The sequence below is a fragment of the Dreissena polymorpha genome, chromosome 3 (assembly GCF_020536995.1).
Source record: "Dreissena polymorpha isolate Duluth1 chromosome 3, UMN_Dpol_1.0, whole genome shotgun sequence".
Classification (NCBI taxonomy): domain Eukaryota; kingdom Metazoa; phylum Mollusca; class Bivalvia; order Myida; family Dreissenidae; genus Dreissena; species Dreissena polymorpha.
Window position 1 is genome coordinate 109,239,915 of NC_068357.1, and position 17,323 is coordinate 109,257,237.

At 33.9% G+C, this 17,323-nt stretch overlaps 2 long non-coding RNA genes across 2 annotated transcripts; both read left to right on the plus strand.

Moving 5' to 3' along the window:
* Positions 1-3,004: 3,004 nt before the first annotated feature.
* Positions 3,005-3,579, plus strand: LOC127870965 (uncharacterized). Its single transcript, XR_008045021.1, has 3 exons — positions 3,005-3,065; positions 3,274-3,327; positions 3,429-3,579. It is a non-coding gene; the product is annotated as an uncharacterized LOC127870965 (long non-coding RNA).
* A 4,817-nt stretch (positions 3,580-8,396) lies between these two features.
* LOC127870966 (uncharacterized) lies at positions 8,397-8,971 on the plus strand. Its single transcript, XR_008045022.1, has 3 exons — positions 8,397-8,457; positions 8,666-8,719; positions 8,821-8,971. It is a non-coding gene; the product is annotated as an uncharacterized LOC127870966 (long non-coding RNA).
* Positions 8,972-17,323: the final 8,352 nt, after the last annotated feature.

Sequence of the window (17,323 nt, forward strand, 5' to 3'; positions counted from 1 at the left end):
AACGTATCAATATATTGAAATAAATTTGGGGAAGCTAATACATAGTCAACAACGCTCGAGCCAGTTCTACCAATAAAGGTATATTTACCCTCCATATCCCCATTTACTCTCCCGTTCAAAATACGCAATCCCGTTTGTTTACACAAATCTAATAAATACACTCCGTTACTATTTAAACGCCCCTTGTCTAAAGAACAACGTTCCTTGCATTCATCAAAAATATAATCATCAGGTAGAAAATCAATATTTTTAGAGTTATCATTTTGAACAAAATCTGGCAGATCGGATGTGTGCGCATTCATGTCGCCACAAACAATTAAATTTAAACCGCTATCATTTTTGGAGTCAATATCAATAATAAACTCTAATAATCGGTCAAATGTGTGACAATCGAGTAAAGCTTGCCGAGAACTTCCCTCCGGTACAGCATAACAAAGACATATATATAAATCATTGTTTAGACTAACTTTTGACGCCTCAAGTTTAACACAAATTATATCATCTTGTGACTGAAAAACTAAAGTATTTTGACTTACATATTTATTTCGTATATAAACAATAATACCCCCTGACGCTCGTTTACTAGTTTTCAAGTTTTCAGTTCTGTTAAGCTCGTAATGCTCAAATCCCTCATAAGTAAGATCCGTTAACTCATGTGCCCATGTCTCAGTCAACAAAATAACATCGTGACATTGAAAAATACTAACAAGTTCATGTGATTGAAGTTTGTTCAATCTGCGCGTAGAAAGTCCCTGTATGTTCAATAACGCGCAGCGCAGTTTGGCCTTCTCAGCGCCGTCCTACTTAATAACACTACCGGTACTCGGCTGACCTTGCCCTTGTGCACCGCCCACGCCAACCTCGTCTTCATGTGTTGTTGAATTACACACTGGAGCATTGTTTATTGTAGAAGCCGTTAATCCTTGCTGTCTATTTAGAGAACATTCACGGCTTTTACTACCTTGACGATTGTAAGGCTTTGCAGATTGTGATCGTTTTTCTGCTCTTGTCAATGTCAATGAACGTGGATCACGTGGACGTCCCCGTGCAGGTGTTTTCGCGATCAAGTTTATGTTTGGGTTGATCGCATCGCACGCAACTGACTTGATCAACGTGTCATCGCTTGGGTTGGTTATAGATGTGCATTTTGACTGTTCATTATTCATTTTCAGAGTAGCCGTGGTTAAGCATGTACTTTGTTCAGCTGTAAAATATTCAGTTTTTTGTGGTGGCAGACCGTTGATAAGTGAGGGGGGCTTTTGCGATACTTCATGTGTACTCAGCACGGGGTTTTGCGATAGAGTAACTTGCAGTTCCATCGTTTCGACGTGCTGTTGTGATTGACGGTAGATGTCTTCACTACTCATGTGTACTGGACTTGGCAGGGTTCGCGTGTTGGTGATGTCTCCCTGATTGTGACCGTTACGTTGTTGCTGTTGCTGATGAGTCGTCAGTTCAGGTCTTGAGCCACCGTTACAACCAAACTGCGGTAGTTTAATTGTTCCAATATTGTCCACTTTTGCCAATCTGTTTGCCCCGATATATTTTCCCCATTCTGGCATTTCATCCTGTATAACAGTTCCGTCTTGTATTAATTTTGCCGGGTACACTATGAGAACTTTCGACCTTGGATTTTGTTGTTTAAGAGTTTTGTATTTTGGCCACAAACGACCTCGGGCTTCTTGAATTTCACGTGGAAAGTCATAATCAACTGAGAAACTAGTATTGCGCAATCGCCGCACATTGCCCATAATCAGTTCAACAGTACCGTAATCACGAAAATTTGCGATAATTGGTCTATTTTTGTTTGAATTGCTCATGTTTCTTCGTCCGAGTCGGTGAGCTCTAGCGATGAATATCTGGCGTGAGTCAATATCTAGGTTGTTCCTTAAAAAGTCGACAAGAAGCTGATTGCAATTTTCACCATAATTTTCAACAAAGCCTCGAAATATAAGATTATTTCGTCTCGATCTTGCTTCAATGTCAATTGATTTGTAAGCTAGAGTTTTCAAAAAATCCGAATGAGAATTTGTTGTTGATACAACCTGATTGATTTTTTCATTCACGGCCACCATTGAATTTTGCAGACTAAGTATGTTTTGACTACAATCAACTTGATCGCTCCGAATAAATCGTAGCTCATCAAACATATGGAGAAGTTTTTCATCTAAAGAACTGTGCATAAAGGCTTGCCTGGTTATGTTTTGGTTGCTAACGCCCTTTGCCCGCTCGTTTTCCCGCTCAGCCATGGCGCTAAACCTGTTCTGCACGGGCACAGAAAAATCACGAAAATCCATTTATATACACTATTTTATCCGATTTCAAGCACAGAATACACAAGTTCATATATCCAGAGAGTACATTGGTGCAATTTTAAAGTTTCTAATCCACACACGTATTAAATAAATATTATTTTTTTATCAGCTAATGTTTTCGACGTAAACACTGTATCACGTGATCGGTGTTTATATCATATCATATTTTCTACTGGCTTATGTTTCCTATGAAATTAGCGCCTAACGCGAAAACGAAAATTAGGAGCTAACAAAGGACAATAGAGGCATACCTTGACATGAAAAAATAGTTTAGAAGAAAAAAACACATAATTAATTAATTAATTAATTAATTAAAGAACAAAATAAATAAAATGAATCGTAAACAATTTACAAAGAACGTTCTAGAAGTCAAAGCATACAATATTATCGAATGAGTTATGTTTCCTCTGTAATTAGCGCCTAGTACGAAAACGAAAAATTAGGAGCTATCAAAGGACAATAGAAGCACAACTAAACGGGAAAAAATATAGAAGAAAAAAAAAAAAGTTAATTGCATAAAAATAAATAAAATGGAACGAATACAATGAACACAGAACTTAACATATATAGAACGAAACATTATTACCATTTACTTCGGCTATCATTTTGTGGAGTGTAGCCTTTCAGTCTTTACTGGTTTAGAAATAAAATAATACAATCCAATCAATCAGCTTTTAGGTTAGACGCCGCTTGGTGTTTGGTGCTCGATTGACGTTGTGAGGATTAGTTAGTATAACGGGATCTTATCGGGTAAGTGTGTAACGTTTTGATTTGCGTGGAATTTGTAAGATTATATGAATTTCTGTCTGCCTTAATGTATGGCTTGTTTAGAGCAGTGAGTGGAAGCATTTCTTTTGTTTTGAAATGGATATGTTTTCCTCTGATTTGGGTCATGAATGATTTACAATTATGATTTTATCTATTTTGTTTATTGTTTTTATTTATTTCGTGTTTTCAGGTGATGCTTGATGGTGCTTGGTCTTTTCGACGTGTATGGATGATCAGACCAAAGGTTTAATGGCCTTTAGTAGTGCTGTATTTGAGCTTCTGTATCATTTTTAAGGTGTATGGTAATTGTAAAGCCTGGAGGCGTTTTTCATTTTCTGTTTCCAGTTGGGGTATGTCAAAGGATGAACTGTGTACATGTGCGTCAGAGGGTAGAGGGACATGTGACAGGGGAGCAGTGAATACAGCATCGATATAACTTCTGGCAAGCAACGAGGACAGTGTTTTTAGACATCTATAGCATCTACGTTCACAAATCATTCGTTCGCATATTTACATGCTGATTAATATGCAATATTTCATCGCTTGCGGGGGAAAAGCTCTTTGAGCAACGAAAAAAAAGTAATTCGTTTTATTAAACAAGATAAATAATTAAAAACATGTCTTAAACATGCGATAAATGGAAATATGGTAGTTTCCATGCTTATGAATAACACTGTACAGTTCCATCCATCAACCAGAAATATCTGTTGAGTTCCGTGCATCACAATTTAAAACTTTAATGCTTCTGCTAAAAATATGACATAACTCCGATACTGTCTCAAAAGCAAAATATGAAGGTGCACACGTTTACCTAGTGCATTTGTTAATAAGGTTGCATCTTTCTAGCATAAATCTTTTTTTGAGTTACGTGCTACTCAGTTATAATAATTTAATACTTTGGCTAAGTAGGGACAAATCTCCGGTTACGTTAAAACAAACTCTACACAGCAATACGTATTTTGCTTGTTCAAGGCTTTATTGCAGCTTGTTACAAAGGTAACTTTTAATACGTCCTGATTGTCAAAATGTAGTTTTAGATTTAGATTTATAAGGTAGAAGGATGGGAGAGTCCACTAGGCACAAATGGTCTAAATCCAAATACAGTTTCAAAGATAATCATACACGTAATATCTAGCATGTCTGTATATTACAGGCGTATTGTCAATATATATATTTATATATTAGACAATGCTTTTTTAGAGATACGTTTTAAATGCTGTTGAAGTCAAGAAGTTATTCACCATAATAATATAACGTTCATAAACGTTAAGTTACTTACACCTTATTTAGTATGTTTTTGTTTGTTTCTGCCATACATATGTTAACTAGTTGTGGCATCTGGTAGTAAGATAAATGTAACAAATGTCTGAAATATGAAACTTATTTTATCAGAGACGTTACTTTAAAGAAAAAATGTTTCCGTGTTTACACCTGGTCCAGAAAATTAATTACATCATTACATGCCTTACCTAGCTGGCAAAACAAAAAAGTATAGCACGTGCTTATTTACATCTATTGGTGTAGGATAAATAATAGTTAATTATTGCATTTTGAAAACCGAGGCGTTGATGTATTTTTCTATCGAAACATGTTTCGCAAGCATTAAACATATATTAAAACAATATTTTCTATTATCGTGTTTGCATTTCATTGATCTACTAAACGTTCGACATTAAGTGCCTTGGTATGTGTACTTACTGATTAATTGAATGTAACCCTTATATTCGAACATTTTTCCATATTACAATAAGTTTTTATTTTAAGAACAACACAATTCAGTAAAAATCGAATTGACGCAGTAGCACTATTAACGCATACTGCGACTTAACATAGTGTTTAATACTAAATTTAAAATATTAAACTTCAATACGAGTTTATTACACAACAACATATTCGTTTTTTTTACGTTTTAACTTGTTTGATAATTTCAAGTGACAAAGTATTGAAAAAAAAAGATCTGTTCCGTTCATTGTGTGTTATGTTTTGTATAGCCCATCGGTCACTTGCCTTAAATAAAAGATAAAGGGGAAACAACATTATGAGGGACAATGCTATTTGCATGTCATTTATCCTTACACATGAACAAAACTCAAACAAGCGAGTGCACAGTACGTTTTATAATAACTTCATGACATTTACAAATGTTAACTGTTTAATTATAACACAAATACATCGTTCTGCATTTTCCACTTATCGTGTTGGTAAAAACACACGTCAGTTAATGTGTTTCGCTATGTGTATTTTTACCGTTAAAAGAAAAAGAGAAATCAATTAAACAATGATCAGATAAAATATTTGGTTCATGCACACACAACGTATCAATATATTGAAATAAATTTGGGGAAGCTAATACATAGTCAACAACGCTCGAGCCAGTTCTACCAATAAAGGTATATTTACCCTCCATATCCCCATTTACTCTCCCGTTCAAAATACGCAATCCCGTTTGTTTACACAAATCTAATAAATACACTCCGTTACTATTTAAACGCCCCTTGTCTAAAGAACAACGTTCATTGCATTCATCAAAAATATAATCATCAGGTAGAAAATCAATATTTTTAGAGTTATCATTTTGAACAAAATCTGGCAGATCGGATGTGTGCGCATTCATGTCGCCACAAACAATTAAATTTAAACCGCTATCATTTTGGAGTCAATATCAATAATAAACTCTAATAATCGGTCAAATGTGTGACAATCGAGTAAAGCTTGCCGAGAACTTCCCTCCGGTACAGCATAACAAAGACATATATATAAATCATTGTTTAGACTAACTTTTGACGCCTCAAGTTTAACACAAATTATATCATCTTGTGACTGAAAAACTAAAGTATTTTGACTTACATATTTATTTCGTATATAAACAATAATACCCCCTGACGCTCGTTTACTAGTTTTCAAGTTTTCAGTTCTGTTAAGCTCGTAATGCTCAAATCCCTCATAAGTAAGATCCGTTAACTCATGTGCCCATGTCTCAGTCAACAAAATAACATCGTGACATTGAAAAATACTAACAAGTTCATGTGATTGAAGTTTGTTCAATCTGCGCGTAGAAAGTCCCTGTATGTTCAATAACGCGCAGCGCAGTTTGGCCTTCTCAGCGCCGTCCTACTTAATAACACTACCGGTACTCGGCTGACCTTGCCCTTGTGCACCGCCCACGCCAACCTCGTCTTCATGTGTTGTTGAATTACACACTGGAGCATTGTTTATTGTAGAAGCCGTTAATCCTTGCTGTCTATTTAGAGAACATTCACGGCTTTTACTACCTTGACGATTGTAAGGCTTTGCAGATTGTGATCGTTTTTCTGCTCTTGTCAATGTCAATGAACGTGGATCACGTGGACGTCCCCGTGCAGGTGTTTTCGCGATCAAGTTTATGTTTGGGTTGATCGCATCGCACGCAACTGACTTGATCAACGTGTCATCGCTTGGGTTGGTTATAGATGTGCATTTTGACTGTTCATTATTCATTTTCAGAGTAGCCGTGGTTAAGCATGTACTTTGTTCAGCTGTAAAATATTCAGTTTTTTGTGGTGGCAGACCGTTGATAAGTGAGGGGGGCTTTTGCGATACTTCATGTGTACTCAGCACGGGGTTTTGCGATAGAGTAACTTGCAGTTCCATCGTTTCGACGTGCTGTTGTGATTGACGGTAGATGTCTTCACTACTCATGTGTACTGGACTTGGCAGGGTTCGCGTGTTGGTGATGTCTCCCTGATTGTGACCGTTACGTTGTTGCTGTTGCTGATGAGTCGTCAGTTCAGGTCTTGAGCCACCGTTACAACCAAACTGCGGTAGTTTAATTGTTCCAATATTGTCCACTTTTGCCAATCTGTTTGCCCCGATATATTTTCCCCATTCTGGCATTTCATCCTGTATAACAGTTCCGTCTTGTATTAATTTTGCCGGGTACACTATGAAAACTTTCGACCTTGGATTTTGTTGTTTAAGAGTTTTGTATTTTGGCCACAAACGACCTCGGGCTTCTTGAATTTCACGTGGAAAGTCATAATCAACTGAGAAACTAGTATTGCGCAATCGCCGCACATTGCCCATAATCAGTTCAACAGTACCGTAATCACGAAAATTTGCGATAATTGGTCTATTTTTGTTTGAATTGCTCATGTTTCTTCGTCCGAGTCGGTGAGCTCTAGCGATGAATATCTGGCGTGAGTCAATATCTAGGTTGTTCCTTAAAAAGTCGACAAGAAGCTGATTGCAATTTTCACCATAATTTTCAACAAAGCCTCGAAATATAAGATTATTTCGTCTCGATCTTGCTTCAATGTCAATTGATTTGTAAGCTAGAGTTTTCAAAAAATCCGAATGAGAATTTGTTGTTGATACAACCTGATTGATTTTTTCATTCACGGCCACCATTGAATTTTGCAGACTAAGTATGTTTTGACTACAATCAACTTGATCGCTCCGAATAAATCGTAGCTCATCAAACATATGGAGAAGTTTTTCATCTAAAGAACTGTGCATAAAGGCTTGCCTGGTTATGTTTTGGTTGCTAACGCCCTTTGCCCGCTCGTTTTCCCGCTCAGCCATGGCGCTAAACCTGTTCTGCACGGGCACAGAAAAATCACGAAAATCCATTTATATACACTATTTTATCCGATTTCAAGCACAGAATACACAAGTTCATATATCCAGAGAGTACATTGGTGCAATTTTAAAGTTTCTAATCCACACACGTATTAAATAAATATTATTTTTTTATCAGCTAATGTTTTCGACGTAAACACTGTATCACGTGATCGGTGTTTATATCATATCATATTTTCTACTGGCTTATGTTTCCTATGAAATTAGCGCCTAACGCGAAAACGAAAATTAGGAGCTAACAAAGGACAATAGAGGCATACCTTGACATGAAAAAATAGTTTAGAAGAAAAAAACACATAATTAATTAATTAATTAATTAATTAAAGAACAAAATAAATAAAATGAATCGTAAACAATTTACAAAGAACGTTCTAGAAGTCAAAGCATACAATATTATCGAATGAGTTATGTTTCCTCTGTAATTAGCGCCTAGTACGAAAACGAAAAATTAGGAGCTATCAAAGGACAATAGAAGCACAACTAAACGGGAAAAAATATAGAAGAAAAAAAAAAGTTAATTGCATAAAAATAAATAAAATGGAACGAATACAATGAACACAGAACTTAACATATATAGAACGAAACATTATTACCATTTACTTCGGCTATCATTTTGTGGAGTGTAGCCTTTCAGTCTTTACTGGTTTAGAAATAAAATAATACAATCCAATCAATCAGCTTTTAGGTTAGACGCCGCTTGGTGTTTGGTGCTCGATTGACGTTGTGAGGATTAGTTAGTATAACGGGATCTTATCGGGTAAGTGTGTAACGTTTTGATTTGCGTGGAATTTGTAAGATTATATGAATTTCTGTCTGCCTTAATGTATGGCTTGTTTAGAGCAGTGAGTGGAAGCATTTCTTTTGTTTTGAAATGGATATGTTTTCCTCTGATTTGGGTCATGAATGATTTACAATTATGATTTTATCTATTTTGTTTATTGTTTTTATTTATTTCGTGTTTTCAGGTGATGCTTGATGGTGCTTGGTCTTTTCGACGTGTATGGATGATCAGACCAAAGGTTTAATGGCCTTTAGTAGTGCTGTATTTGAGCTTCTGTATCATTTTTAAGGTGTATGGTAATTGTAAAGCCTGGAGGCGTTTTTCATTTTCTGTTTCCAGTTGGGGTATGTCAAAGGATGAACTGTGTACATGTGCGTCAGAGGGTAGAGGGACATGTGACAGGGGAGCAGTGAATACAGCATCGATATAACTTCTGGCAAGCAACGAGGACAGTGTTTTTAGACATCTATAGCATCTACGTTCACAAATCATTCGTTCGCATATTTACATGCTGATTAATATGCAATATTTCATCGCTTGCGGGGGAAAAGCTCTTTGAGCAACGAAAAAAAAGTAATTCGTTTTATTAAACAAGATAAATAATTAAAAACATGTCTTAAACATGCGATAAATGGAAATATGGTAGTTTCCATGCTTATGAATAACACTGTACAGTTCCATCCATCAACCAGAAATATCTGTTGAGTTCCGTGCATCACAATTTAAAACTTTAATGCTTCTGCTAAAAATATGACATAACTCCGATACTGTCTCAAAAGCAAAATATGAAGGTGCACACGTTTACCTAGTGCATTTGTTAATAATGTTGCATCTTTCTAGCATAAATCTTTTTTTGAGTTACGTGCTACTCAGTTATAATAATTTAATACTTTGGCTAAGTAGGGACAAATCTCCGGTTACGTTAAAACAAACTCTACACAGCAATACGTATTTTGCTTGTTCAAGGCTTTATTGCAGCTTGTTACAAAGGTAACTTTTAATACGTCCTGATTGTCAAAATGTAGTTTTAGATTTAGATTTATAAGGTAGAAGGATGGGAGAGTCCACTAGGCACAAATGGTCTAAATCCAAATACAGTTTCAAAGATAATCATACACGTAATATCTAGCATGTCTGTATATTACAGGCGTATTGTCAATATATATATTTATATATTAGACAATGCTTTTTTAGAGATACGTTTTAAATGCTGTTGAAGTCAAGAAGTTATTCACCATAATAATATAACGTTCATAAACGTTAAGTTACTTACACCTTATTTAGTATGTTTTTGTTTGTTTCTGCCATACATATGTTAACTAGTTGTGGCATCTGGTAGTAAGATAAATGTAACAAATGTCTGAAATATGAAACTTATTTTATCAGAGACGTTACTTTAAAGAAAAAATGTTTCCGTGTTTACACCTGGTCCAGAAAATTAATTACATCATTACATGCCTTACCTAGCTGGCAAAACAAAAAAGTATAGCACGTGCTTATTTACATCTATTGGTGTAGGATAAATAATAGTTAATTATTGCATTTTGAAAACCGAGGCGTTGATGTATTTTTCTATCGAAACATGTTTCGCAAGCATTAAACATATATTAAAACAATATTTTCTATTATCGTGTTTGCATTTCATTGATCTACTAAACGTTCGACATTAAGTGCCTTGGTATGTGTACTTACTGATTAATTGAATGTAACCCTTATATTCGAACATTTTTCCATATTACAATAAGTTTTTATTTTAAGAACAACACAATTCAGTAAAAATCGAATTGACGCAGTAGCACTATTAACGCATACTGCGACTTAACATAGTGTTTAATACTAAATTTAAAATATTAAACTTCAATACGAGTTTATTACACAACAACATATTCGTTTTTTTTACGTTTTAACTTGTTTGATAATTTCAAGTGACAAAGTATTGAAAAAAAAAGATCTGTTCCGTTCATTGTGTGTTATGTTTTGTATAGCCCATCGGTCACTTGCCTTAAATAAAAGATAAAGGGGAAACAACATTATGAGGGACAATGCTATTTGCATGTCATTTATCCTTACACATGAACAAAACTCAAACAAGCGAGTGCACAGTACGTTTTATAATAACTTCATGACATTTACAAATGTTAACTGTTTAATTATAACAAAAATACATCGTTCTGCATTTTCCACTTATCGTGTTGGTAAAAACACACGTCAGTTAATACGTCTAACAATTGATTTATTTTCGGAACGAGTCTTACCTTTATAAACTTTGCAACCATTTATCAGACGTTATGAACGGATGGTCATTTATTTTGGTAACAGAAAATATGAAATTGGGAAGACAGTTTACATATGTTAACATAACGAATGTGGACATTTAAAAAAAATACTGCGTGATATAATAAAAAATAAAAAAGTATGAAATGTGAAAGGTAAATCATATCCTGCTTTAGACACTTCAAGTTAAATACGTGATCGGGTCCGTGCGAAATTGCTTAAGCTTGTAATATTTATTTCAGTATTTGTTGTATTGTTGTATTTTTAGGACCGACACAATAATAATAATATTATTAATAATATGTTAATAATATTATTTGTTAAACATTTTAAGCGACCAATTTCCCGTTAATTCGACTATGCACTATAGTACAATCTTTGCAAACAAAAATATAATTGAGTGAATGTCTGCCAATGGTTGATGAACAATATTTAAGGTTTGATCCGATATAGGTGCGAAGTTCCTTAACATTAACCCAGAATAGTCCATTATGACATGTAATATAATACACATTTACGGCATAGTTTCCTAATTCAAAGTCTGTTCACGCTTTGCATAAAAATTCTCTAAACATTATATTCGCAAAATGTAAGAAACACTAACCATGTGTAATATTTATGGCAAACGTAAGAAACGCTCACGTATTGTGGCATCGTTGCAAAGAAGGGATGGTTCGCAGTATGAACACATTAATCTCAAGTGGATATGCCTTAAGTGTTTACAAAAATCATAATAAACTCGTGTTTGCAATATTTAAATACTTCAGCGAACGTAATTGCAATAATTAACAGATGCATAATTAGTGTTATATTCTCGCGTAATACATGCACACATGCTGTTCGATGAAATGTTAACAGTTTTACCTATTTAAACTTATTTTATTTTCAAATGTACGAGTATTTTTTTGCACGTGGAATAATATCGATTCCTCATCTCAACGATATTCTTGATAAAGCAGAACATACAGAAGCTCTTTTGTCATATTAAGTTGTTCGATCGAACTTACGGTCGACCATATTAAAAATCTCATTTATTACACCTGACCGCATTTAAGGTGTTCAAACACATGCAAGGGAATCCATATTTATTTTTTAAACTGATGCTATTTATTGCTGCAAAATGTCTTTAATCGCCTGAGTACGTAGTTCCACAAGCTTACTTAAACTGAAATATAAGTTCATGTGTCTGCATTCAAAACTTAGGTCTTTCGTATCTAGAAAGAGCTTGTGGAACTATAAGAGAACAGTGTATTTGTAAGATTCGCATCTTTAAGGGTTACTTTTGTCTTGGTGATAACAAGACGATCAATATCCTCCATCTAATATTATACAGTGCCTATCAGGAATGATATTTCTTTGTTCGGAAAGAGCACCGAAAGCCAATATCTGTTAATACTCTTTAATCTTGCTTATATAATTTATCTATAAATGTTTTACAGGAAATATATGTTTAATTGTAGTTGTCTGATGTATAATGTTAACACCAAGAGAATGCTCTAGTAAGTTAATAATCATAATTTATATTGTTTTTACAAAACTGGAAGTTGCTCTTTTGGAATTCTTTTTAACGGGTTGGCTGGATTTTGTTAGCAATTGAGTATTTCAACAATCCGAGATAATATATTTTAACAAAAGAATATGTGTTCTCATAATAAGATAATCAGTCTTTCTTGAAAACAATACGCACATCTTTATAATACGGGCATGTTGCTGTTCTAATATAAAGTTTGCCCTTTAATACATGCGTTGTCAATGGTAGATGGAAGTAACGCCACATACGCACATAATGAAACTAATTGTACGATTTTATTAACACCCGCAATAATCACGTTTAGACATAACACAATGACATTTAATCATAATATTCAAAAATATATATCCGTTTTCGTGTATGTTATATACTTCGCAACTTGCTGATTTCTTCTTCTTTAACTTTAAACAAGCGTTTATTTTAAATATACAAATGGATTTAATGAGGATATTGCATTCGTTTTACAAAAGGTACGTGTGTTATGTCTTTATTTAACTCACTGGCATCATTGGATGTGTGTCCAACGTTATCCAAACGGCGTGATTATACGGCAATCCGGTGTTATATGCTAAAGCTTTGTCAACATTTGACTGTTTTACCATTTTGTAATGTAAATACATTTTTAAGTACTAGCCTCGGCCATGATTTAAAAACAAGACAGAGAAAAGCAGATCAAACATTGGCTATACAATCTAAGTTCTTAAAGGCATTGACCATTGCAAGATAATGACGATTTTCCAAGGTATGGCTGGTAGTGCGTGTTGTCCTAATTTCACCCGGAACTGGTCACTTGTCACAGGAAGGAAAGTACGTCTTTTACAGTGAGCATTTGTATAGGAATATTTATGCCTTTTTATTATTCATAACTGAAGAATATAAACAAACGATATTTAATAACAATATTAAACCATCCGTACATTTAAGTTTTGTCACTTTCGAAATATGTAGCGCAGCCGTTCTTCTTTATGAAGCATATGTTAGTTCGAGAATTATGTCGTATGCCTTTATACTTGTTGGGCATTTAATCAGAAATGCCACACATTTTTCATCACAGTGTTACACCTGGGCAGATAAAGTTGCGGTATAACATCATTACATGCCTTGTCATATAACTTAAGAAACTAATCACCGAACATAAACTAGTGGCGAAAGTTAGTTTATCATATTGAGTTCGGTATAATTAATTTTGCCCAACAAACAAGGTTACACCAGTTCTCTTTGGAAGAGAAATGATTGCTTGTCATGATATGTATACTTTTCGTATATCACGAACATGATATCACATGGTATTTAATGAATGACATAGCCGTCAGAAATCTATAAGCTGCAAGGTTCAATGTTGTGCTTATGGTCAATTGGGTTATGTGTAATAGACTCGGGAAAAAGTTTTAAGTGAATTTGATGTTAATAAAATTATAATTCTGAACACGTGGAAAACCGTGTTGCAAAACCGTTTGAATAATTGATCCAAAAAAGAAAACGTTTATCATATATATATATATATATATATCACCTCCACTACAAACATGCCTAATACGATTGGCTTAGAGCGTCACAAGCCCATGGTATATTTTCCATACACCCCAAGTAATTTCCATACACCCCGAGTAATCGAGTAGTCGGCTGATATATAATCGTTACACTGTTAGTAACTGACGGTGTATGGGATATACACCCCAAGTTTGTTCATACCATTCTCGAGCTTCGCTCTCGTGTGGTATGAAATAACTGAGGATGTATATCCCAAACACCACCAGTTACTAACAGTGTGACTAATACTACATTAGAATATGACACACTATAATCACTTAAATAAAATAAGGTAAATTACCGAAAATAAAGTCAAAGGAAGTTATTTATTGACAAGAACATGTGTAAACTTGTTTTACTAGTGAATGTTTGATGTATCACAAGGCATACACAGCAATATATAACATTAATGTATTGTTCTTTGCGCTTATTGGGATTTTTTCTGGAATTAAAAAAAAATAAACTATGGATTTTGTTCCCGAAAGTTTCTGATAGTTTGACGACCAAAATGGGATTTTAGTAATAAAATGTCTTGAAATCGTGTAAACCGAGTTTAAGCCTAACGTCATCGTGACAAAGACAGTTGATTGTTTTGATCATGCCGAAAAAATACTGGCATTTTCTATCTTTATGATATATTAAAATGGTGCTTTCGATAGCAATCAAAATCCCGGTGCATGTAGCCTAGGTAGAATGTTGAAAATATGCATTGTTACACATTTATTCTCAGTTTTATTAACTAACACAATATGTAAATGAAAGCCCGCTTATTAATATTCATTGCATGAAATGTTTTTAAAATGGTTAAATACAACATTTTAATATCTGTTTTGTACAATTGTAAAGTGTTAAGCGTTGTATGTTCCGATTCTTAAAAAAATCGATAAGCAAAAAACTTTTTATTCGATCGATTTCCATAGAACACATGTGTAGAATTGCATGTAGTAATAGCAGTTAATTTACAGTTTAACTGTATATTATACAATGAGTAATATATAATAGATCTGCAGCAAGATTTGCAAGGTTTGGCTTTTTTTTATTTACAGATTACACTGTGTGAATACTTTGTACTTTTTTGTCAAGTTGATACTAAATTACTAATGAACTTAACATTTAATATTTGTATGCAATATTAGGGTGATATATATTAATGGCGGTTTTCTATTCCTTAATAAACAAATTCGTATCTCGAGAATGAATTAAGACACACGAAACAGTTTCTTAATCCCTATTTAAATATATTAAGGAACTGTTATTTCCTTACTTTAAAAATTATTTAAATGAAAATAATTGTACTAATATCCATAACAAATGTTGCATATCAAGGAAGTTTATCAACAATATTTACTGTAACACATGCAATGGGTGTTATTTAATAATGCTAAAGTCATTTTTAATGGCTCAATAAGGAACAATAACTGGCATTTTCTTGCTTAACTAAATTGCATTGACCCACAGTGAACCACATATACATGCAAATAATTGTTTATATAGGTGTTGCGGTACAAATAGGTTTTGGCCCACATCTGCACGTCTTTATAAATTACACCCATTTTCCTTTTTTGCAGCTTAATATGTAAAAAAGGACTGGCTTTTATCCGTAAATAACACACTCATTTAAAGAGGACCCATGTGCATCGCTTATCTGTAGCATAACAATATATATTCAGGTCGGAAAGAATACATATTTGTTGTACCAAACGTATTGTTTGACTTAATAATAAGGGATGTACTGAATAATTAAAAAGGAACCTGTTCCGTATAATTATTGCGGGCATGAATAAAATATACTTACAGGCATAATTATGGTCGTTCGCATGCCCTTTTGACCAAATTTGTGGTCGTTTTATTGGTTTTCCCCAATGGCACCCGACAGAAACCATATGCAGGTGTTATTCGTCAACACAAATACTGTTGTTCTACAATGACATCGACAATGATAAATAAGCCACAAAAAATAAGGATTAGTAGGAAATCATGAATCGTAGTTGGTTCAATTATTCCAAGTGTTACATCTTACGCTACCATTCATAATGCAATAGTTTGTTTTCGAACTTTGTTAATTTTATTCCCAAATATTGCACTTCGATCTGTTGAGTCGTTACGTTTTGTAAAAACAAACACATTTTGGATATATATGTTTTGTTAAATGTAAATCTAATATTGCAATGACCTTTTGTAATTTATTTTATGTCTGCCTATTGCTGATCAGATGATAAAGATGGACCTCTTCAAATAATTGCCAGTATTCTATCAATAACAACTTTTCGAATTTGTTGTTGACATACGGTTTATTTGGTAACCGCAAATTAAACAAAAAATAATTTTGCCACGCTTGCCCTTTTTATGGCATTTTATTGCATGGCTTGCTTTTATTGAATTAGAAAAGGTTTACAACTGAACAGACATTTGAAATTATCCTTTCCGATTGGTGCTAGTAATTGTGTTTGTGCACTACATAAACTGTGCAGTTGTGATTCAAAATAGCAAATACAATCATAACTGGGGGGTTTCGTCACTATAACGTTTCTAGTTCATCTTAACATAGTTGTCTTTTTCGTTTTGTGTAGTTATAAACCTAAACAAAATCGGGTAGTCACACACAACTCGTATTGACTTTTTTCTAAAAGAACACTGTCGACGGTTGATACAAATACTCGATTTATAGTAACGTTTGACATCTACGTTAACAACGAGTACACGAATATGATGCATATGATCTTTAAACCACACGTTTGATAACCGGAGCGTCTTAACAACCACGATTTTGAAAAATAGAAACCATTTAACAACAATAATAAAACATCTAATCGCATACCGATTTTGATTTCTTTTCGATGAATTTGTGATAGTGAATAAAATGTTTTCCTCAATTTTTGAAATATTATTTTAAACTTTAAGCTTTGATTTGATACCTTCCATAACGTGAAAAATCGTGTTACAGAAACAAATACTTATTGTATTTCTAAAATGACAAGTTGCATAATGAACTCTGATATGTATTCATATCCCGTACATTAAAAGCTCAAGTGAATACTTTTATTTTCTCGTTATGTCGGTTGTAAGACTTGCATTAGCACTGATAGTGTGTCTCATATTGAAATGCTGATTTAAAATTGAACGTTGACGTATACATCCATTCCCGACCCGACCTGAAAAACCCGACCCGCCGCATGCTACACACGTAATTCCGACCCTGCTGAAAACCGTCGGGATTTGAAATAAGAATAGATTCGAGAGCTATTTATTTTGAAAACAAAAAGAAAAGTATGTAAGAACTAAGGCCAACAAACGTAAATATATTTCAACAGTTCACATTTTAACTCGCCATTTTCTTTATTACACATTCTCGCAATAACAAACCAATTGCATCATTTAATTTACGATCATAGTGCGCATGTTTTCTTAAAGGGATCTTATATAATGAATATATACTCAAATGAGACTAAATAAAAAAAAACAAGACACAAACAAAATAGACATGAGAATTTAGTTCCTTTTACAAAA